This window comes from Conger conger, chromosome 8 (genome assembly GCF_963514075.1).
Source record: "Conger conger chromosome 8, fConCon1.1, whole genome shotgun sequence".
Lineage (NCBI taxonomy): Eukaryota > Metazoa > Chordata > Actinopteri > Anguilliformes > Congridae > Conger > Conger conger.
This window is the reverse complement of record NC_083767.1, coordinates 40,127,611-40,151,235: the sequence shown is the minus strand read 5'-3', so window position 1 is coordinate 40,151,235 and position 23,625 is coordinate 40,127,611. Positions and strand designations below refer to the sequence as shown.

The window sequence follows — 23,625 nt, the reverse complement described above, 5'->3', positions numbered from 1 at the left end:
AGCTGAGGCGTGTTCCACACGCAGTGACCGTAGAAGACCGTGATTAATACAGTAGCTGATAGAATGAGACCGGGAGATCTGGTTGGACAGTTGGGTGCTGGGAACATGTCTTTGGGCGGTGTCGGTGACAGGATGCACCTTGCATCAATCACACTCCCCCCACCCCACCCTCTGGGGCATTAGCAGGTATCTCCATTCATCATGGGGCGCTATCCATCAAACCACCAGAACAGACCCTGGTAACCAACACTGTGCCCAATCCCTCCCCATAAAAACCCAAACCAACAGACAAAACAATATGACCAGGGCATTGTGGCTCACTTCATCTGAGGTTTAAAACAGATGTTTAGAAAATAGAAAATAATTCTTCAGTCTTCAACTGACATTTTTCTCTACCAAAGTGGGCTTGGCGGTGGCACCTTACAGTATATTCAACACTAAACTCATCCAGCAAAGAGTTACGGCTTATATTCAACCTGCCCGAACTCCAAACACAGATTGTTATAGATATTAGAAAAGTAGCATCAAATTTAACTGAATTATTCTTTGAGCCTTTCCTTGTCTGTGGTTAATCAGATGAAGTTACACTTGCCATCTCTCATTATCCATTAGCACAGAGAGAAGGGCATTTCCTGAGCAATTTGTAAAGCCACAGGCTCCACACTAATTATGGAATTCCATTTAAAAGAGAACAATATAATGCAGCCAGTCTTCAAACTATAGAACCTATAAGAGGAGTATCCGATCATGTGTTGCTCTACATGCATGAAGGTTGAATGAACTTTTTTCATTTTATTTTAAGGAAATATGCTGTCTAATTGGATTCTATACAACATAGCACTCTGTCCTTGTCACATTTTGACCCCATTGGCAGTTAATGACACAAAATAGCGAAAAATAATTACTTACAATGCTGGCTAATTGATGTGGCCTTTACTGCTTTCCTTTGTCTCTCCTCGACACGGGTTCACTGCAAACAGAAGGAATTGGATGCACGTTAACGTCATAGCGGACCCTCTTAAGGCACGTCCACACCAAATGTAGCTATAAACGATAACTATAACGATAGCGTCGTGACAATCTGCAATGATGAATCATAACGGTCTGTAAACATAATGGCCAAGCCATTTTAAACCTGAGGCCTTGTAAATACGAATGGGTTTTGATTGGTTGTCAGTGTTTCTATCGTTATGCAGCTGAGATAAAAATCTCTCTGAAAGTTATCCCGAGGATATCGTTCGTCACTGTCGTTGCCGTTTTACTTGTGATGTGGACTCCGACATCCACTTGAGTCAGAACGAGTTTTAAAACTCTATATTTATAGTTATAGTTATCGCTATCTTGATGTGGACGGGCCGTTGGGGACACAGCTTCTGTCTGTGAGATAGGCGTGGGGAATAGCAGGAGGGGTGTGTGCGGGTGTGTGTGTTTGTGTGTGTGCGTGTGTTGTAGAGCAATTTAAATTCATCGGTGTGCCTAGATGGTGGCCTCTAAATAACAAAACCCATTTCCCAAGAGGCAATCTGTCTGCCGAGAAGGACAGGGATACGACATACAGTAAATATACACAAAGGGGACGGCCTCCTTCGCCCATTGGCTATGCATGAAAGTAGGCCAGAGCAGAGAGAGGAGCGAAAAAACAATGAATCACATGATGACGGGTAGACCACTACATTCATAAAATATCCCCACTCAAGGTTTTTCATTAAAGATGAGACGAAACATCCAAGCGTTTCAGCAGTTTGCTGGTGTGTTAGAGATAGGGCGTAGAGGCTTGGCGTATATAACACCATTTCACTGACGAAGGCAGAACGCTGACATATTATGATCTTTAATGAAACTATCCATTGAGTACAGCCTTAAGTGTATGTTTAGAAATGTAAGGTGGTTAGACCAATCCCATTATGTCGGACCATTTCTGGCTTTGCGATGTACATTAAAATACACTGCGTGGTTCAATGGCACATCCTGGAAAGGCTGCCGATGGCACGCTAAACACAGAAGCAGCTTAGCGCTAACCTTGCGCGCTGTCAGTCAGAAATGACAAGAAGAGAAAAGCTCTTTCCCAAGGGCTTGAGTTTGTGTCGCCTTGTTCAGAAGCTTCAATTAAGGCTGTTTTGAATTACAACTCCATTGCGGCCCATGGGCAGAAGTTTTAAAAGTGAGCCGCAGTGATGTTATTAATTAAGATGGTTCTAAATAAAATTGATTGTCAAGAAAATTAATTACAATATACGCAGGTCCACAATAGGATCAGAGCTGATACGTGCGCATAAATGAAAAGTGAACAGGAAGTAGGCTAGGTTTGTACTCTCGAGGATTATGTCTTAATGGTAATGGAGTGTGGTAATTAAGGCTTTTTTTAAATAAAAATTTGTATTAAGTGCAGACTGATTCCCATCTTAAAAGTTCTCTCAATATTACACTGCAATGCATCTGGCATGTTGTTCCTCCACTGATATTTAACACGAGGAGCGCAAAGGTTATTTGAAGGATTCCAAATAATCTTGAGAAAATGCAACCTTTGGGATGTTGCTCCACAACATTTGGCAAGAAACCATGTGAAATGCACTTTCATTAATACGTTATTACATTGATAGCTTCCCCCGGATGAATTCCCCAAACCTTAGTGGAAAAAAAAACACTCGAAAAATAAATAAATAAAAAGATACGCCAATAAATAATTCATATGAAATTTATTTGATTTGAACTATACTAATACTAAACGTATTTCAAAGAACAGAGGTAGGTGGTCTTTAAATTGAATGTCCCTTTCTGTTTCCATAAGTGGACATTTTGACGTTTCTTTGGGATCCAACAAGCACGCCCGCAATCAAAGCATCGTGCTGGAGACTCCCTCAGTCCGTTTGGATTTGAGCCGAGCCATTAAATGTATTCACTAAATGTATCTCTTTATATATATAAAGCATCATCGGTGTAATAATACATATAAATCCTGAAACATCAGCCATTTTTCAAAACAATGTTATTTTACCGTCACATGCAATGTAACCTTGGTGATAATGAAAATGTTCATTGCACTTATAACTAGGCTACTGTGTAAGCAAGGATTTATCCCTTAAATTGGCGACTTTTTCCACGTTTATTATAACAAAGACTGTCATTACACTTCCGACTACTACGACGCCAATGATCTATCCATTAAATACATGTATTTCACATTGTCTGCAAAACATGTCTTTCTTTATCCCATGTTATTATTACGATTTCCCCCCAGCAACCTTGCAAAACGCAGCCCCGATTCGAGGATTAGTTCAGCGCGGGGTTTTAGGCGTGACAGAAACTATATATCAACGGGATTAAACACCAACACAATAGATTACTAAAAATACAAACGACAAGCAGCGCCGCTGTGGCCAACATTATGGATGCGCCTTGTGTTTTCCAATTGGCAAGGCTGTTAAAATGTAATGACGGAAGTAGCCTACAGAGCAACGGCACTTTGCAATTCCCCCAACATTAAAGCTGTATATTGGTGCTATGGACGGTAGATTTTAATTTAGTGTCGGTAGGTTGCTTGCCGTTTCAGATTAGTCGTTTCAGCCATTTTCACGTCGTTTTATGAAGAAAATTAACACTTTAATATGTTCTTTTATAGGCTACATTTTGTTATATCCTAATGTTTTCATCATGTGTGAATCAGATAACTAAACGTAACGATCTCAAGCTTCCGAGACCATGCATTTGTACGCCACAAACAAAGGATGTGTAGGAGTTTGCCGAATCGAGAAATATAGCTACCTATGTAAGCTATCGTAGCTTGCCCAGTGTCTGGGGGGAAGCATTCGCTTCGATGTGCTTTAAAACACGGAAAAGACGCTGTCAGTTTTCATTAGTGAAGTCCAAGAATGCTTTTTTGAAATTCGCGTCACAAACCACTGCATCAATTTCCACCAATTTACTTTAATTTAACTCAATTTATGCTACATCGCTGTCTAAGCAGCGTGGTTCAAATTAATTGCATATCGTGGTTGGCCAGTCAGTCAAAATTGCTTCCTAAAAGGGCAGGTTGTGTTCATCACATGCTTTTCTCCTTTCCCCAAACAATTCTCACAGCAATAACAAAATAATACATGTAAACATAAGGCTGAAACTAATTCAGCATCGCTGGAAAACACCCACCAAGCGCAAAACAACCTCCAAAAGATTTCTAGAAATATTGAAAAATATATTTGCCATTCGGTGGGTGAGGCAAATAAAGTGATGGAGTACTTACCCATTAAAGTCAGAAGCGGCTTTTTAGATTAAAATCTTAAAATCCACAGAGTGCAGTTTGTGATTGCAAGCCGATGTCTGGAGTAGAACAACGGAAAATCGTGTCACTTAATATTTGTTGGTTTGGGTGAATCATTTGCAGAAATCTCATTAGTCCTATCCTTATGCCATCACCAGCACTCAGTAGCCTACTGCGAGCTAGCGCTGTGGAGGTTGGCTGAACGGCTACTGTACGTTAATGAAATGCACTTCCCCTCACACGTCAAAAATGTGCGTTCAACGGTAAAAAGCCTATAGGGGGCACGTTTTTAATAGCTTCCCTTTCTTCCTCGTTCGTGTACACGCCTTTTTTCACGGTAATGTTTAATGTAATAGTGGGATTTAACTGTGTGAGTCGAGGGGCGAGTAGCCAATAAACGAAGAGTCGGATTTCGAATCAGCACTCTAGAAATTGGACAGCTACAAAAGCCCGTAGCCTACTGCGTACTCAAGCGAAGTCTTTCTTCTCGTCGGGTTTTGTTCGATAGATAGTAACGTCTGAATTAAGAAGACAGCATTGATAGGAAGGAAACATTAAATCGGTTCACCGGAGATGGACCACGGGTAATGTACAGAACGAGCGGTAAAAAAAAGTTGAATCCTTTGTACAGATTGTCGAGTGGGTGTCCATATGGCCAATGACAGTCTATTATGCACTAGGCACGTTCACTTCTGGCTGTCTGTACAGCCGTTCACTCACCACGGAAAAATGTAAAATGCCATATAAAATAATCTTTGCTAAAAACGTACCCCGTGCCATGACTGTATTTCTCCTTTTAAATCTAAAAGTAGAACGTTAGGCTAAATCATACGAAAATGCCATTTTCAGAAGTGGTACATTTTGCCATTTTCAGAAACACGGACGTCTATATTAGGATTTGCTACTGCACCTAGACTCGCAGGGTAAATGTCACACGACGGATGCACGTGTGTTTTGACAATAATTGTCCCATACACAATTTCTAATTCTATTTAGGCCAGTTCATTTCCACAGATCACCTGCAGAGACAGGAGCGAGAGGCTGGTAAACAGAATTGTGGAGTTCACTCGTCTTCATTAATAATGACGGGAGTGATGTTGAAGGTTCCCCCTTACCAGCTAATTTGAGTCGTGCATCAAATTGCTATGGCTGACCTTCAACTGACGGCAAAAACAATGTACAGTAGCTAGGCACACATCAAATCTCTATATATTCCGTATTAGGAGTTACATACACGAAGCACACCTTTTTTCAACCTCTAAAGGCATAAGATTCAACGAGGTACAGTAGGCATTGACAGCTTTCAGTAACAGTAACGAAAAATAAAAAAAATAAAAAAAAAAGAAGAGTTACTTCCTCCAATGATGAGGAGGGTCATTTTGTTTCAGTCGTAATTCAGAGCTCTTGAGGGATGCATTCACTGTATTCAGCACATGGCTCTAAAAGTGGTCAGAATGTGTGCAGAAGATGAAGTGTAACTATTTTTTAAGATTTTAGTTTCATCTGAACACATTACACACACATTATTATACATGAATGACTTGAACTGCATAGACCTACCGTTTACCTAATGTACAAGTTAGTGGCTCAACCACAACCAACTGCTCAAGGATCAAATCTGCCATGATGCCGTTGTGGTTCACTTTTTAACTGATTAGACACAGTCGTAAGCAAAAATCTGGGCACCCCCGGTCAAAAGGCCTTTTACAATTAATATCTAAGTGAACAGAAGCGAACCTGACCTCTAAATGGTACAAAGTTAAACATGACACATTTTTTTTGCAAACAACTGTATAAGGCAAACCATTTCCACAACTGGTGAACAGGTCATTATTTCATTTGAAACATGACAAAAAATACAAAATAAATAAATGAGAATCGATTCCTGAGCGACAACTCTAAACCTTTCCACATGATAGTGGATGGTAGAAACACTGATTCTGTCAAAGAGACCAAGAGGGGGCAAGCAAACTCACTGCTAATGCCATTCAAATGCATATAAATTTGAAGAAAAAAACCAATATGCCATTGCTAAACAGGTAAACTGTAACTATCTTGTAACAATGCACTGACTATGAAGGACACAGCATGTAGTTACAGTAAAGTAAGGAATGACTATATTGATTATGTTCCATTGCCTGGCAGGCTATTGAGTTGTGTTTTAGTTAAAAGCCTGCTGTGTTAAAATCAGGACTGAGTGGATGCAAACGGTAAAGTCTGTTCTGCATGCTGTTTCAGATTGCTTTCATGACACCACAAGTGGCAGAAGAATATCTTATTCCCACTTTTCTTCATTTTGTTCATTTTAACTCACCTTGTTCAGACTCACTTTGACATAAAGCAGAATTATCTTTCACATGATTCAAGCTCATGGCTTGGAACAAAAAGTGGTAACACTTAAATAAAGTTCCATGAATTGGCATGAACAGTTGTTAGCTAACTACTACTGATAAGTTAAGTTGTATTTGCTAATGGTTAACTGATTATAAGTTCATCCTATGGTTACACTGTACACTACAATTTAGAAAGATCTAGAAAATCAGCAGGATTGGTGCATCCCAGGACATTTGCTGCCTGTCTTTAGTATATATGTTAATGCTGTAGCTAGAAATGACAGATTACTTGTCTCGCTTGCGATGCCAGAACTTGGTAGCAAAACATGGAGGAGGCAGCCTTAGCTAGACATTGTTAGCATTAGCCCCAGGCAGGGAACAGTGTTAGCATTAGCCGCTCCCAGGGCACAGTGTTCCCATTAGCCCCAGGCAGAACACAGTGTTAGCATTAGCCCCAGCCAGGGCACAGTTTTAGTGTTAGCCCATGCCAGAGCACAGTGTTAGCATTAGCCCATGCCAGAGCCCAGTGTTAGCATTAGCCCATGCCAGAGCACCGTGTTAGCATTAGCTCCTGCCAGGGGCAGTTATTGCCAAGCACATGGGAAGTCAGAGTAGGTCCATTTTCCCCTCCTATCAGAGTCGGTTGTGTTTGTGTCCTTTTCCATTTGTGGCGCATCAGCCACGGCGACCCGCTCATTTGCAAACATTGGCAAAACGGGAGTGATAAAACGGACAGATGGGATTCTTCCTCCTGCTAAAGGCCTCTAAAAGGACATATTACTCATCCTTCGGTTTGTCACCTCCTTCCCAGTCTGTGTCTGCAGCCTATAGAGCCCACTCCATTACTCCATTTTTCTCTCCATCTTCCTTTCTCTCTCTCTCCCTCTCTCACCCTCTTTATGTGTCCCTCACACTCTCCCCTCCTCTGTCTCATCCCTCTCTCCCTCCCTCTCCCACATACTCTCACCCTCCTCTCTCTCCCTCTCTCCCTCACTGGAGTGTTTTGTTTTCCTGCCCTCCATGTCGTGACTGCAGGCCTGGCCTGCCTATCTCAGTTGTTATGTGTTTTTTGTGGTGATATTGTGCATTTATTGAGGTCCCCAGGACACAGGTTTGAATGTCAGCACTGATTCACAGAGGTGCCTTTTTCAATCATCTACCAAACATGTTAAATTCCCTCATTTTGTGTCTCTGTGGGCCTATTGTGGAATGGCCTTCAATAATAGAACTGGAGTTAGGAGTAGGAGGTGAAGTCTATAAAACCACTGGGGTACTTTTACACCAGCTCTGGATCAAGTGCTGAATGAAATCCAGGCAAAGCTCCAAATCGCTGAAATTGTCCCAACTGTACACTCTCAGAAAAAATGGTGATTCCATAGAAGAACCCTATCTAGTGAAAGGTTTCTTTGCTGGGCAAAATGGTTCTTTGTCAGGAAGCTTTCACACTTCTCACCTATGATCGAGGGTTCCATAAAGAACTAAAAAGGGTTAGAGAAAAAAGCCCTTTTGGCCTTTTTTTCTGAGGGTGTATTGTATTCTGGGTTCATATGTGGGTTATAGATGCCGAAAACACAAAACGTAGATGAGTAGAAATGTTTCAGAATTTAGGTAAAAAGGTGGGCGAAATCATAAAATGGGGTGCATAATTTTCCATCCCAGCATGAGCAAGCATTACCCAGCATGCAATAGGACCCAGCAGCAACAGAATGGACACTATAGTGTTCGTCACGCCCGGTGGCGTGTAAATTCTCTCTCTCTCTATGACGACGTGAATAAGGACTATCTCTCAGTCAACGATGATGACATGCGAATGAAGCCATGGTTACGGGTCAGAAGTGTGAATCAATCCCGTTCTTATCAATAGGATGGCAAAAAGAAAAACAGAGAAATTACAACTACAAAATGGCACCTTCCACGGGCTAATTTGAACAGTGGAGCCGATTCAAAGCAGACACAGAGAAGCACGACCCACTCACAGCCAGACTGGGATAATAACCTAAATGGGTTTGTGAGGAGGACAGAATTTAAATAACAGGTCTTTAAGCATCCAGGCATGCTCTGCTCCCTGCTCTGTTCGAAAGGGGAAAAAAAAAACATGCATAAACCATAACTCCATCTCAGCCAGCACGGCTACATAATAACAAAGCAATAAAGCGTCAGCTCACCAACCACAGACTGGCTCCACACACACCCAGGCGGATAACTCATGATTGGATAATGATCTGGGAAATAAGACGTTTTAAGAAATATTATTTCATGATGATTCATTCCAGTGTTGTTGCTTAAAAAAAGATGAATCTCTCCCCTTTGAAAGAGAGTTTTTCCTGGGTAATTCGAGGCTGGTATTTGAAGACAGAGATGGAACTCTGATACAGTGGCAGATATATCACTTTTTTGCAGAAATTCAGATTCCAGGGGGATTTGCGTGACGTGTCGCGGAGATGTGTGACCGAGTCGCTCCGGGTCGTTTGGTGACCGCTCGCGAGTATCGGTCCAGCCAAAATCCGGGAGACTCCGAGACATTCCTGGAGACTTCTGCAGATGTCAAGCCAGTCAGCCATTCGGTTAATGAAAGATGAAGCTCCAGAGATTGAAAGATGACAATCAAGAGATTCTTCTGGGTAAGAAGCTGGTCTGATAAGAGAGAGGACTGATTCCGTGGCAAGCAGTGGTACTTACAGACTTGGCCTATGTACTAAACTTATGTTCATGGCTTTGCAACCGATTATATGTGAATTGTACCTTATCTGACCTGTTCTGTTGTTTGTTCCATGACCCTGATATGCACTTTTTTTGTACATTGCTTTGAATAAAGGCTAAAAGAAATACAGCAGGAGACAATCCTACCCTGGAGCAATGCAGGGTTCAGGGCGTTGCTCAAGGGCCCAATGGCTGTGCGGACGTAATTGTGGCTAGACCGGGGATCGAACCACCGACCTTGTGGGTCCCAGTCATGTACCTTAACCACTACGCTACAGGTCTCCCCACAGTTCCAGAGGAACATGGACTCAATACTCAGCCGTGTCCAACAGGAGACATTATAAACACTGGCCTGGCTCTCTGTAGTCTGGTTATGGGCTAACAGCCCTCTACCTCCCTTCTCTCTGTAGCCTGGTTAGGGCCTAACAGCAGTCTCTCTCCCTTCTCTCTGTAGCCTGGTTAGGGGCTAACAGCAGTCTCTCTCCCTTCTCTCTGTAGCCTGGTTAGGGGCTAACCGCAGTCTCTCTCCCTGAGCAGCTAGCTGGAATTGCTAAACCCAAGTCGCATCCGTTTGTATTAATAGGGCATTGGCGGCGAACTAAATGGAATGTTCATTTAAAATTGCAACTGTTTGCTGCAGACATAGTTAGCAGACATAGTTAGCGGTGTGACGTTTGTCGTCTTGACCGCACGTCAGGTTACAGGCTAATGGCCCTGCAGCAGCCTCTGCCCAGTCCCGTGGGCGGTTGGTACGGCATATCACCCTCCCGCCTCATCCTCCAGGCATCGAGAGGAGGCTGGACTCCTATGAGTCATGCAGGCTGGTACACGACTTCCTTTACGGAGGGTGAGCGGGGCGAAAGGCGGGGAAATAGTAGCGAAAGGGCAAATGCTTAATTATTGCCAGGAGAAGGTCCGAATGGCTGACAAAGACAGGCCTCTGGAAGCTTTAATGCAGACCTTTGTAATTGACTGGCTGTACAAGTCAATGGTAGTAGGCACCTAACAAGGCAGGGAACCTGGAAAGTGTCAGGCCCATTTTTAAGGCTCCCTGTCAAATTAAAAGTTTTCTGACATGTGAGTCGGGCTGGATGGAGTTCATTGATATCTTATGCAGTTCAAGCTCCCCAGAAGCGTCTTTCATCCGAGTCGCAGAGCTCACCAACTGAAGTCACTGCAGTCGGTCCCATTACACAGTTCAGTGTAGAAACTATTGGAGTGGTGACAGTTTTTGTTGTTTTGGCTTGGTACTCCAGCAGATTTGATTTGAAATAAAACAATGCATATGAAGGTTAAAGTGCACTAATTGGAGTGCATTTGTGGTCATATTGGGTAATCCATGTAGGGACAACAGCCCTGTTGATACATAGCCCCCCCCGGCCTATTTTAGAGGAGCAAAAGCAATTTCACAAATTAACATAATCCTAAAGGGGCAGGTCACCCAAAAATGAAATTAAAGTATGCTTCTACTTATCTATCCACCCATATAGTTTCCCTGAGATCTGATGAGTTTTCAAGATTTGAAAAGTCTACGGACCCATATTTATGAGGCTCTCAATGCACCCGAAATGTACATTCCAAGAACTGAACAGCAATATCTCTTTCCAAATAATGGTTACCCATGAACACCCAGAGCTTAATGTGTGGACTGTTTAATGGAGAACTACTTCTACCCAAAGTACGCTCACTGTGTATATCTAAGCAATATCTCACGTAGGCGGACTAGAATGAAACTTAAGTGGTGGTGATGTGATGATCACGGAATGCACCTGTCTGTTTCAATATAGCAACTTGTTAGCAACTAACTTAAGCAATAGCTTCAACATTCATAGTCAACATATTAATAGGTGCAATTTATGTCAAAGAACAAGACCAGTTAATATCTCAGAATTTATCTTTCAAGACTTTTGAAGCTGTTATGTGCTTTAATAAAACAAGTTGCTATATTGAAACTATAACAGACACATCACATCAGCACCACATTCTGCAGCTAGACAGTGATATAGTGAGAGTTTTATTTTTGTTCAGTTAATTTATTTTCTCTATCTAGAGCAGTTTTCTCCTCTAATCCCACAGCATGCTGAGAAGAGCTAAAGAGGGAACTCTTGACTTCCCAAGACTCACAAATCTGCTCCAAGCATCTGTGGAGAAATGAGGAAAACAGCTTTTCTTAAGATAATAAAAAAGTCTAATCCAGCCAAGGAAAACTCACTCACTTTCCCGTGACCCAGGCCAGGAGAATCAGGATGAAAATAAACACCTTGTTCCCCAGGTGCAAGCATTAAATAGCTGTTTATTCCAAAATTGCCTTCAAATGTCAAGGGAGACCATTGTAATTTGTCTTTAATCAACATTTTGTTAGCATGATAACAGGCGGTAGTGGGGGTGTAAAACTATACCACGACACAGCATAGCACTCAGCTATGTTGAGTCCACACGGAACATGTTCAAAGCTTTAGGAGAAACTTCTATTAACCTTGAATGAGCTACTTTGAATTTGCCGTAGTACATATATGTAGAGGCATCAATAGGTAGAGTAATGTACAATTTATAAGCTATGTAAATGGCCCTAGATTAGCCCATTTCCCTTTCCATTTGTAGGTCATTAAGGTGATTAACTCCTGCTGAAAATCTACTTTGCGCAGCTGCATTGAAATTACAGTAGATCGTGAGATGGCAAGTCACATACATTAGGAATACCTGTAGAGAAGGGATATTCTACAAGCATGCCTTTATGACACACACACACACACACACACACACACACACACAAGTTACAGACACACACACACGCGTGCACACACACCCTTTCAAACCCCTTGAAATCTGCCCTTCGATAATTCAGATAGAAATGGCTGAATTATCATCGGGCCCTAAAGACGTTCACATTTGGCCTGATAAGGATTTCAGGACGTAGAACTATTCCCATTTTGAACATAATGACATTGACTAGATTACCCACAATCACTAGAAAAGTGCCGTTTCCCGCTGCATCTGAACATTGGGGATCACAGGAGAGTGTTTTTTCCACTTTGGCTGCCGGCATTGGTTGCATTGATTAAACGGAGAACGGTGAATGGAGCCATTGCCCTTTAACTCACAATGGACTGGCAAGGTCCTCTGTCTCATTATCTGTCGCAGTATCTAGAATTTCACCCTGCCTGGACGTAATGGAAATTCAAAAGTGCGCTCTATATGAAAGCAGATTAATGAGAAGGAGGTAGTTTGTGCTGAAACATACTGTATGTACAAGCAAACGGTGGCTTCAGATAAACCAGAACATCTCCTTTGATGGCGTGAGAAATATTGTTATAGAGAAGAGACCAAAATTAAATGCGCTACCCAAATAGCACAGGATCGAAGACTGCTTGACTGGGGTGCAAAGTGACGTCGACAGGTAGCGACCGTTGGAAAAAGAGTTATTTTTGATCTTTGCTCTTTCAAGTAATATTGCATTTCCGCTAAAGATAACCTTCAGCTATCATCACCCACACAGGGATGCAAATGCTCTAACGCAGCTCTATTGAAATAGTGTTCATGTGGCTTGCGCTAGTCCCGAGAGCCATCCCAGGCCTGGAAGACATCCAAAATGGTGACTTCAAGGAGGGCGATAAGTTGCTTGGCCGATTTTAATTATGCGCATCCAGCTTTGATTATAGCTGGTGCTGTGCGCATAACCTTTGCTCGACCCTTGTGAAATGTTACCCCACCTTTCATGTTCCTAATTAAATGTCAGGAGAGCGTTTCAGGGGGGGCGCTGGGGGCTTTCACAGGCTTTGGGGAATCATGTAAATGCCCCCCCTTGCAAACAGTACCTTTGGTGAGCGCGATTCAGTCGGGTAGCGATTGTGTGAGCCCCCTTGCTGAGGTTCGCCAACAACCCCAACGGAGTGGTTCACGTGCTAACGTGCTAACGTGCTTACCGGCTCTATCAGGGGTAAGCTGTGTTAAGGAGCCCGTCTCTCCGGTCTGCCCCTCTGTTCTGATACGTGATCAAACGGTCCTCATCCACAAGCGATGTCGGTATATTAATTAGCAGGCACTGCATGGGAAAAGACCTAAATCCACATTAATTCAACGGCGGTCTTTCATGCGACTTGTTTTTGCATGAGACATCAATTAAGGCAGCGCACACAAACCCACAACAAAGAGCTCAATTAGGCCAATGAGAGACCAGCTTTGATGGATGTATGGAGTCAAAAACACCTGCTCGCCGCGTTCGCTCTATAAGCACACAAAGGCAGGGCGCCTTTGTTCCCCAAAACCCCAGTCAATGGCACCCAACACGGGGGGGGGGGATTGTGGGTAAAGACAAGGAGGCTGAAGAGGTTTGACAAGAGGCTGAAAGCAACAGGAGGGACGGAGGAGCGAGGACGAACATCTCATTACCCGTGTACTGCGTGCTTTAACGTACATCCAAAGGTCGATGTAAATATGCGTGACAAAAGGAAGGGGCAATAATCCTGCCATGCCTAAATTGGTGATTGATAATCCTTTATCTAATTATTCAGCATTTCATTCGGCACTTAGTGTTTGGGAGGACCAATAGATCGTATCGATCAGGCCAACACGGGGTTAAAAGGAAAAATCTGCCATAGCCCTGCTGACAAAGTAAACTGTTGTTTGGCCAATTTTATGTTCTGTACTGTGACCCAAACTTTAACAAAAAATTATACAAATTATTAAACATAAATTTGAATACAAAAAACAGACATAGGACAGAGTGAAAGCAAAGATGTTGCTTAAAGATGTGTTAAAAGACTTTTCATGGAGATGTAACCCTTATAAAAATCTAATAAGTATTTTTAAATGTTATCAAAGAGGATTTCTATATGTACACTGTTAAGCACAAAAATGACATATTTGAATTGTTGATTACATTTTGATTAAATTTAATTCAATTTCATTCAATGATGTAGTCAATTTGTACTACACTTGAAGATCTGTTTGAAACTCACAGCTTGCTATAAAACACTCAAAAGTCATGCACTAAACAGGGAAAGTAAAATTAATTGTATGCATTTTAAATTTTCCACAAGCACAAAATGAGATTTGATTCATGCTTGTTGGTGATTAGGTATTACAAATTACTCTCTGCGTGACTGCACATTTTTCAGTCAAAACTCATTGAATTCAAATTCCATTAAATCAGTGGAAACAGGAGACAGTTATGTGAGACAATAACATACAGATACCGGAATCTGCCAAGAGAGCACTGAAGCACCGTTAGTGACGAGTGTTGAATGGCATGCTGGAGTTGGCCCAGCCAATTTCTTAATGTGCTTTTGTCTTCCCAGGACAAGGCCTTCAGAAGTCCATCTTAAAAATATGTATGGTACACAGAACAAGTACCCTATTCTACCATACACAATATTTGAATGGTACACAGAACAAGTAGCCTATTTTTACCATACACAATATCTGAATGGTACACAGAACAAGTACCCTATCCTACCATACACAATATCTGCATGGTACACAGAACAAGTACCATATTCTACCATACACAATATCTGCATGGTACACAGAACAAGTACCCTATTCTACCATACACAATATCTGCATGGTACACAGAACAAGTACCCTATTCTACCATACACAATATCTGCATGGTACACAGAACAAGTACCCTATTCTACCATACACAATATCTGAATGGTACACAGAACAAGTACCCTATTCTACCATACACAATATCTGCATGGTACACAGAACAAGTACCCTATTCTACCATACACAATATCTGAATGGTACACAGAACAAGTATCCTATTCTACCATACACGATATCTGCATGGGACACAGAACAAGTAGCCTATTTTTACCATACATAATATCTGAATGGTACAAAGACCAAGTATCCTAGTTCTATGATACAAAAGAGTTGTCCATTCACTGTAGGGCCATAAAGTCATCATTTTCAAATAAAATTCATGATGCGGTCAGAGCAACGTCAAATCAGAAGACTGTCTGTGAACCCTCTATTCCGGACCTCCCTAAAGACCCTGAACAGTACAGCAGGAGAATGGATGAGAACCATCAATCATTTAATTTTTTTTTTTTTTTTAATCAAACCGAGAATGGTGTCCTGGTGTTCGGCTCTGTTGTCTTCCACATTAACGCAAAACTAGATAGCTGCACCCTGGATAGCTGCAGAACTAGATAGCTGCAGAACTGGTTAGCTGCAGAAGTGGATATCTGTAGCCTGGATAGCTGAGGATTAGATAGCTGCACCCTGGTTAGCTGCAGAACTAGATAGCTGCAGAACTGGTTAGCTGCATCCTCTCTGATCTCTCCACATCTGATCTGAATCACACAAGCATGAGGAAGGAGGATAGATCTCTGGGATAAGAGGTCAAAGGGCACAGAGAGGAAACTGAACGTGCAGCGCTGTGTCAGCACACACATGGATGAAGTGTGTTTGCTATTTATTCTGTCATTTCATAGCAGACAGCCATCAGCCTCATGAATCAATGGATTCAATATATCATGAAATCGGTGTCACTACTACAACCTATTTTTCTTTTATCGCTCTTTAGGGGACACTATATAGGCACTCCATTTCACTGTGGTGTTAAAAAAACAAGACGAGTGATGTGAATGCATTAAAAAGAATGATTCATGTTTCTACCAATGAAATATTATCAATGGAGAGACAACTATGGATAACTCTATGGATTTAAGTCCTTGCACATATCTTACAGTATATATATATATATATATATATATATATATATATATATATTTATATAACTGCATTAGTTCTCCAACAAGTAGATTCTTGTTTACACATTTGATTCAACATTGTCTTAGGAGGGCGGTTGCCTCTGCGGGGTGTCAAAACTGTGTAATGACCACCTCGGAGTGAATTATTCAGCTTATACCATGGTCTTTTAAGATAAAAATATAAGCAGGGGTTGACAATATTTTTGGCTGGCACAAACTACTTCAAGCCGTTGAGGTGGCTACTGTTTCAGCATGTTGCTATGGTTACATATGTTGAAGAAGCGAGGCAGATGGCTAAGTCCGGTTTTGATTATTTTTTTGTCTTGGTAAAATTCAAGGTTTTAAATCACGCTTAAATGGGTTTCTTATTTGCCACTTCATATTCATAATTCCCCATCCACCTTACATTTTTTACACCGGTGTTGGAACTGCCTATGCGCAATTTCCACGAAAAAAGTTTTTAAACGCCGAAATTGTCTAGGGCTACACATTAAACAACTATAACACACAATGTAGCCATCGTAGCCAGCATCTCTGTTTTGTGCTGGTGATAGCTAGCCACTAAGGGTGTGGATCTTATCGTGGCTACACCGGGGAACGAAACACCGACCTTGTGAGTCCTCGTCATGTACCTTAACCACTACATGACTAGCTCCCTGAAGAAATAACATCTTTTCAAACTGGAATGCTCTACCCTGCTCTGCTGCACAAAAAGGCTTCTTGAAGTATTTTAAAATATACCTCCTGTGCCCTGGAGTACAGAATCAATTCAGATCACATCGGTGAAGAAAATAATTGAACATCTCTCTGTATATAATTTCCAGGGGTATCTGTAGAAGAATATGGGACTACAATGTTCAGAACTGTCTCCAGTGTCAGGTTGTTTCAGTCCCGAAACATGTTGTGTCTAATGTCTGACATGGTGGAAAACGGCAGGAATAACAGGTGTTATTAACTGCAGGATGACAATCGAGAGTGGTGACAAGCTCTGCTTAACGCTTCTGGCAGCTAGCATCTAATCACCTCCAAAAAGGTCCACTACAGGAAGCAGAAGAAAGTGGCAGTTGGAATGATTTCGGGTTTGGCAGCATTATCCTGGAGACTGGCTGTTTCAATTTGAAAAGAAACAGAGGGCTCTGAAAAGCCTATTTCACTGAAGCAGTCGCAGAGGGCTAGAAATCAGCACTTTCTCTGGGACTCTCAAAATAAGCTCAAAAATGGAGCATTCATGCTAGATCGGTTCAATAAGCACTATTAGTTGCATCAAATATTAAATAAATTAAATAGACACAGATTTGGATGTTTAAACAGTGAGAAAGTCAAAAGGAGCTAGATGCATATACACCTGGTGCAGCATTTGAGGGACAACTGTTAAGACTAGTGTTTGCCAAGCACTGTGTTACGGTCAACTCCATCAGGGAACAGTGTATAACTAAAAATAAATGTTTCTCTTATGGCACTTGAAATGTTTAAAAACATCTTTGTTCCATGGGCTAGCAATGAAATAATAATGATCTTTTGTTAATTTAACCTCGTGTGCTTCACCAAGGACTGCACAAGTGCTCTTTCAATCAATGATTAATTAATTCAGACAAGAAGTACTACTTTCACCCAGCTCCTTGCTAAAATTAGGCTGCCATTGTTAGCGTCCTTGTTAGCGTCCCATTTTAGGCTGTTGGTGCAAACACTAAAGCCAAGGACATCTGTTAGACAATTATCAATACTCATCTATTTAGTGACTTCAAATGTCATAATAATCAGTCATTTAGAAGTTTGTGAAATTTTGGGGTCGCCAACTATGCCACAAAATCTCTGGAAAGCTTTCCAAAAGAAATTCTGTTCTGACATCGAACCAAAAATGTGTGCCTGGAGTTTGATGAATGGCACTGTAATTTTGAATTTAACAGGTTTCCATGGTGACTTGAGAAAAGGAAATGGAGCTTTCTGATCAGTAGGGCCAGATGTGGGTTCAGTGTAGAGAGAGATGGTCATGCAGAAAGGTCCTCATCCCCACGGTGAAGTATAGTGGTGGATATCTGATGTTGGAGAGCTGTCCTGCCCTGGGAACAGCATTAGGACACTTGACATCACGGAATCTGTATCAGGACATTTTAAACCAAAATCTGTTGGTCTCTACCAGAAGGCTAAATTGTGTCATTAAGGGGAACATCCTGCAAGACAATGATCCAAACCATTCCTCTGAATGCACAGTAAATGTGCACTTGGCCACATAGTTAAACTGCTACAATGGCCATCCCAGTCCCATGACCTATAGACCACCGATAACCTGTGGGGTGAGTTTAAGAGGACAGTCTGTGGGAGAAGATTAAGGATGGATCAGGAGAGAGTCAGCATGGAGGAATGTGCTCTAGCACCTCACCAAACTCATCAAAACATCACATTTCAGGAGAAGACCCAGAGCTGTTATCTAACAAGAGGTGCACAAAGTACTATGTGAATGGGCCAATAATGTGAAGAAACAGAAACACTTTTTCAGATTGCATGTTAAACATTTTTTCGCTAAGCAATGGCATCTGTAACAGATGACATAATTTTCTAATTTTGCTGATGCTGAGCATAGAAAAACATTCAATAAACAGTAAAATGAGTTTTACTGTATTCAGCAGTATTTCCCCTTTTTAACTGAGGGTATAAATACAGTAAGGCACTGTATTTACGGTGCGGTTCTATGGAGTTGCTGCGGCTAGTTGAAAAGCTCCAAAGCCTGCTGCGATTTTGCTAAGCAGCTCTAGAAATAGAGATAAAATGGTTCCAGATTAAAGCTCCTCTGACAGTAATTTAAAGGCTATTTCACCCATTCCGACATTCAGCGAAGGCAGATAAGCACCTTTTCTTAGAAGGTGAATGTTCGTGTAATGCTATCTAGTTACGGAGGAAGCTGTAAGAGATTTTTGTGGCTCGTCCAACTCAATATGAGAAGGTAGCAGCTCCACAGGGGCTTGGTGGGTCAGTAGCGGCTAAAACAGAAACTGTCAATCATGCTGCTCAGCGTTCTAAGGCTTAAGACAATAGGGGCTAATGTCCTCATTCAAATCATACATTACATTCTCTTCAGTCCAATGTATGACTTCATTACCGTAATGTATGACAGTAATCAACTGTATTCCTTCGCGCTAGCCGCGTCCCACCAGCAACGATTGATAAACATAAAATGTGAGTAATGAAGTCGCATCCCATTAGTTTCACTTTTCCTATGGATATGCGGCAGGGGGCAGGGGACTGGGACTGTGAGATAAATAATTGAATTCCCTCAGCGTTCTGTGCTCTGAGAAACTTGCATCTGTTTTTGAGAATCTCTGTCTCTTACGAGTGGGTGTGGCTGCCAGGAGAGTGGCATCTAAGAATATAGAACACTGGAAATGGGGTAAAAAAAAGTGTCCATATTATAGATGAATGGACTAGTTTAGCATCAGAAATGGATTTCTAGGATGAGGCTCCCCTTCAAAGACAACATGACTTTGGAAGTGCCAGTGAAAGGTGAAATACAACGTAAGGTTCAGCGAAGCGCACTGAAAGCAAAGCACCCTTGGTGAAAAAAATCCGGCGGGAACAATGACAAACAGAAGAAAGTGGCACCGTTTTAATTTGAGAGCCCTTCCTGGAACTCGTATCCATTTAATAAGAGAGGCGGAAAGGACACTGGGGGGACAATGGCATTTCCCTGCGCCCGGGCATTTGCCGAAGGACAATATCCGGTGTGAGGATATTACAGTGGAGTATCTTCCTTTCATCAGCTTCAAATGCTCTGTCCCTCTCTGAGCGCCCCTCCAGAACACAGCCTGTCTGTCCCTCTCTGAGTGCCCCTCCAGAACACAGCCTGTCCCTCTCTGAGAGCCCCTCCAGAACACAGCCTGCCCCTCTCTGAGCGCCCCTCCAGAACACAGCCTGTCCCTCTCTGAGCGCCCCTCCAGAACACAGCCTGTCCCTCTCTGAGCGCCCCTCCAGAACACAGCCTGTCTGCCTGTCCCTCTCTGAGAGCCCCTCCAGAACACAGCCTGTCTGTCTGTCCCTCTCTGAGAGCCCCTCCAGAACACAGCCTGTCTGTCTGTCCCTCTCTGAGAGCCCCTCCAGAACAGCCTGTCCCTCTCTGAGAGCCCCTCCAGAACACAGCCTGTCTGTCTGTCCCTCTCTGAGAGCCCCTCCAGAACACAGCCTGTCTGTCCATGCTGCCCTCGATCCAATGTAATGACGGGATGTCTTCTGCTAAGCATTCTGGAATAAAAATTTCAGGTAAAATCCTGTGAAAACTGTGATAAAATACTTTGTAAACGTAAACGTATTTATTGGCTTTAGAAATCAAACATGTTATTTAACACAGAACTCAATATGGCTGAATACATGACAGCCTTTAAAAAGCAAAAGGTGTTTGAATAGGTTATCTATAAAAACCACAGCATAGCACTGTAGTGCTCATACAGCTGCTCACTCAAACCTGCCGTTTGAGTTGAGTTGAATAAGTTGACTGAATGAATTCTGCCATTTAGTCCGCATGGATAAGGGAGTTCTTATCCGCTCCTGTTCTGCCGGCTCTTTTGTGAGATGAATATGCAGAGCTGACTGATGGTATCTTCCAACCAGAGGCCTGGAAGGTAAAAATTCCCTGGAAGAAATTAGATGAACGCAGAGCACAAAGGAAAAGCTATCCAGGAAAGACCTCTCATTCCAACTCCTATTCCTAGTCTCGTGGCTTCTTCCTTTCTTCCTGTGTGTGTGTGTGTGTGTGTGTGTGTGTGTGTGTGTGTGCGCATGGGTGTGTGTGTGTATGTGCGCGTGGGTGTGTGTGTATGTGCGCGTGGGTGTGTGTGTGTGTGTGTGTGTGTGTGTGTGTGTGTGTGTGTGTGTGTGTGTGTGTGTGTGTGCGCGTGGGTGTGTGTGTATGTGCGCGTGGGTGTGTGTGTGTGTGTGTGCGTGTGTGTGCGCGCATGCCTTCTCCGAGAGTGAGAACAAATGTCTCTGCTTCACTGGGTATACACTGGCCCTAATTACTTTTACTTTGTTAAATGGTCTTTCGGCTTGCAGAGTGAGCTGAGCAGAGATAACAGAATGTGGCATTTATTAATATTGAGGCGAGGCGTGGACCGTGTGGCGAAATTAGATTCAACACATCATCGCCACTCCGAGCTCCGCTTAAGACGGCAGAATCATCAAATACACACACCGCCTTCCCGGCGCACACACTCATCCAGAGGCACAGAACAGCCTCCTGCAGACGCTCACTGCCAGTTTAAAAAACTGAAAAAATGTACAACAGGGCCTGTCAAAACGTATCATCTTTCCCCGGCCATGTAAACACATAATCACAAGGCTGAAAAACACATCTTGCCGAGTTAAAGAGACGAATAAATGCATTTATTATATTAACAGTGCTTTCAAGTGTTTTGCAGGTTGTAGCGGTCTAATTATGAATTAATCTGGAGCGTGCTGTGAGCACTGTCTTTTAGTTCAACATTTAAATCATGTTTGCCATCTACACAGCTTCTATAAGGACCATTTATTTACTCATTTTGGGGATTGTCTGTGGGAACATTCCAGTTTTAGATACTGACAGTTGTAGTTAGACATGATAGTCTTTAGTTATTTTGTACCCCGCACTCGTATAGAATTTGTACATCGCCCTGGATGAGACTATAACAGCAACCGGAAAAAATTGCACCCGTAAATATCTGCATCATTTTTTTATAACTGCACTCAATTATCAAAATGATCTTTATTTACTCTTAATGGGATAAGATAAAAGGTAAGAGAAATTCATTATTCAATGACTTCCCCAACTGGAAAAAAGCTATTAGTGTAGGGCTGTTAGCTTGATTTCACAGGCACGCACATGAAAGGTATAAAATGGCTTCCAGTGCTGAGGAAGGGAGGAACACGTATCACCCGAAAGCTTCAGCCTGTTTCTCAGCAATTTCCTGTGGCTCCTTCCAGAGAACATGACTTTCCAGCGCTAATAAATCTACGGACATCCAATGAAGAAGGATAAGGAAATCAAAGAAACTACCCTAACGACAAGTGTCCTCAAAACAACCTAAGCCAACATTGTCTTTGCAGGTGTCTTCTTACGGAGTTCAAAAGCCTTAGGCTATTTGATGGGTAATTTTAGATACAGACCGGAGACTGGCACTTTAAGACGAATCCCCGCTGATGGGGACAGATGAGAGTGACTAAACAGCCCTGATGTGGAGGCCATAGCCAGCAGGTATCCATCACACAACAGCAGTTATTCTTTTAATGAGCCAAGAGGCAAAGTTATTTAGAAACAGCGCATGCGGTGCAGTCCTAAGGGAGACGCCGTGAACCTTCCACCGTCTGAGAGGGAAACGCAGAAAAAGAGTCTCTGGATAAACGTACAGTGGCTGGCGAATAAAAAGAATGAAATACGAGGACGTTTGCAACGCGTTTGTGTTTCCATAAATCATTTAATAACGGCCTGCCGTGTACTGCGTGCAGCCCTGTGACTGTCCAACGTGATCTGGCCGTGTTCTGCAGAGAGGGGGAATGAGTATTAATGACCGACGGGACTCGTGAAGATGAAGGCGCCGGTTATCACTACAAGTGAAGCGGACTGGGGGGTTTCGCATCGTGGGGGACCCCTAAAGGCGGCACTCATTTCCTAAGCGCCGGGGGGACCGCTTGAAATATACACATCCCAAGAACTGCATGGGGCGGTCCCTGTGCTGAAATGGAAGGTCACTGGGTGTGTCCCAATACTCAAAATTATGCCTCCTTTCCTCCACTCACCTCCTTCTCCGATCTGCAAGCGTGGGGGGAGGGCGAGTAGAGGATAATTCTTTTGAGTATTGGGACGCACTCACTCTGCTGATGATGTTGATAGAGTGGTCGTTTTGCTGACGGGGAGGTCCTTTCCATGACATTACATTACATTATTGGCATTTGGCGGACGTTTTTATCCAGAGTGATGTACAGCTGATTAGACTAAGCAGGAGACAATCTTCCCCTGGAGCAATGGAGGGTTTGCTCAAGGGCCCAACAGCTGTGCGCATCTTATTGTGGCTACACCCGGATTAGAACCACCGACCTTGCGTGTCCCAGTCATGTACCTTAACCACTACGTTACAGGCCTTTGACTTTTTCTATGGGCCAAATTGTCGTTATGTTCACACAAACGATACAGTAAGCTGTATGCGACCATCAGTCGTCAAGCTCTGTTCGTGTTTCTGCCTCAGGAACTCAAGTGGGAGTAAACATATTCAGAATGAGTATGACATTCGGTTACAGGAACACCACAGTTCCCACGTAACAGCACTAACAGTGCCGGTCCAGTTTAAAGTGGCACCCCAGTTTTTGAGTGGGATCCTATGACAAATTCCCAAAGACAAACACCATAAATGTAGGACTTCCCCTGCACCTACTCACTACGCCCATTCCGATGGGGGCAAAGGAACATCAAAGCCGCATTTTCAATAACAACAACCTTAATTAATATGTTTATTTTTACCCGTGTACAAAGAGAGGGGAGAGAATGGAGGATGATTCGGGGAGGATAAGATAGCATTCAGCACGGCTGATCCAGGGTGTACTTCTACAGATGAAAGAGACCGTCAAACCGAGCTCTGACAGCATGTACGGGAGT

At 42.7% G+C, this 23,625-nt stretch overlaps 1 protein-coding gene across 3 annotated transcripts in view; it reads right to left on the bottom strand.

Moving 5' to 3' along the window:
• syt1a (synaptotagmin Ia) overlaps window positions 1-23,625 on the bottom strand; it is a 252,729-nt gene that overhangs the window by 169,377 nt on the left and 59,727 nt on the right. For 2 of the 3 annotated variants that reach the window (XM_061252640.1, XM_061252643.1), the window contains exons 1-2: window positions 4,238-4,533; window positions 910-970 (exon numbers count right to left, since the gene is read on the bottom strand). The gene's annotated coding sequence lies outside the window, so the exon portion shown is untranslated. Of the gene's footprint in view, window positions 1-909; window positions 971-4,237; window positions 4,534-23,625 lie in introns of those variants that run through there. The other variant, XM_061252641.1, reaches the window with a different exon arrangement.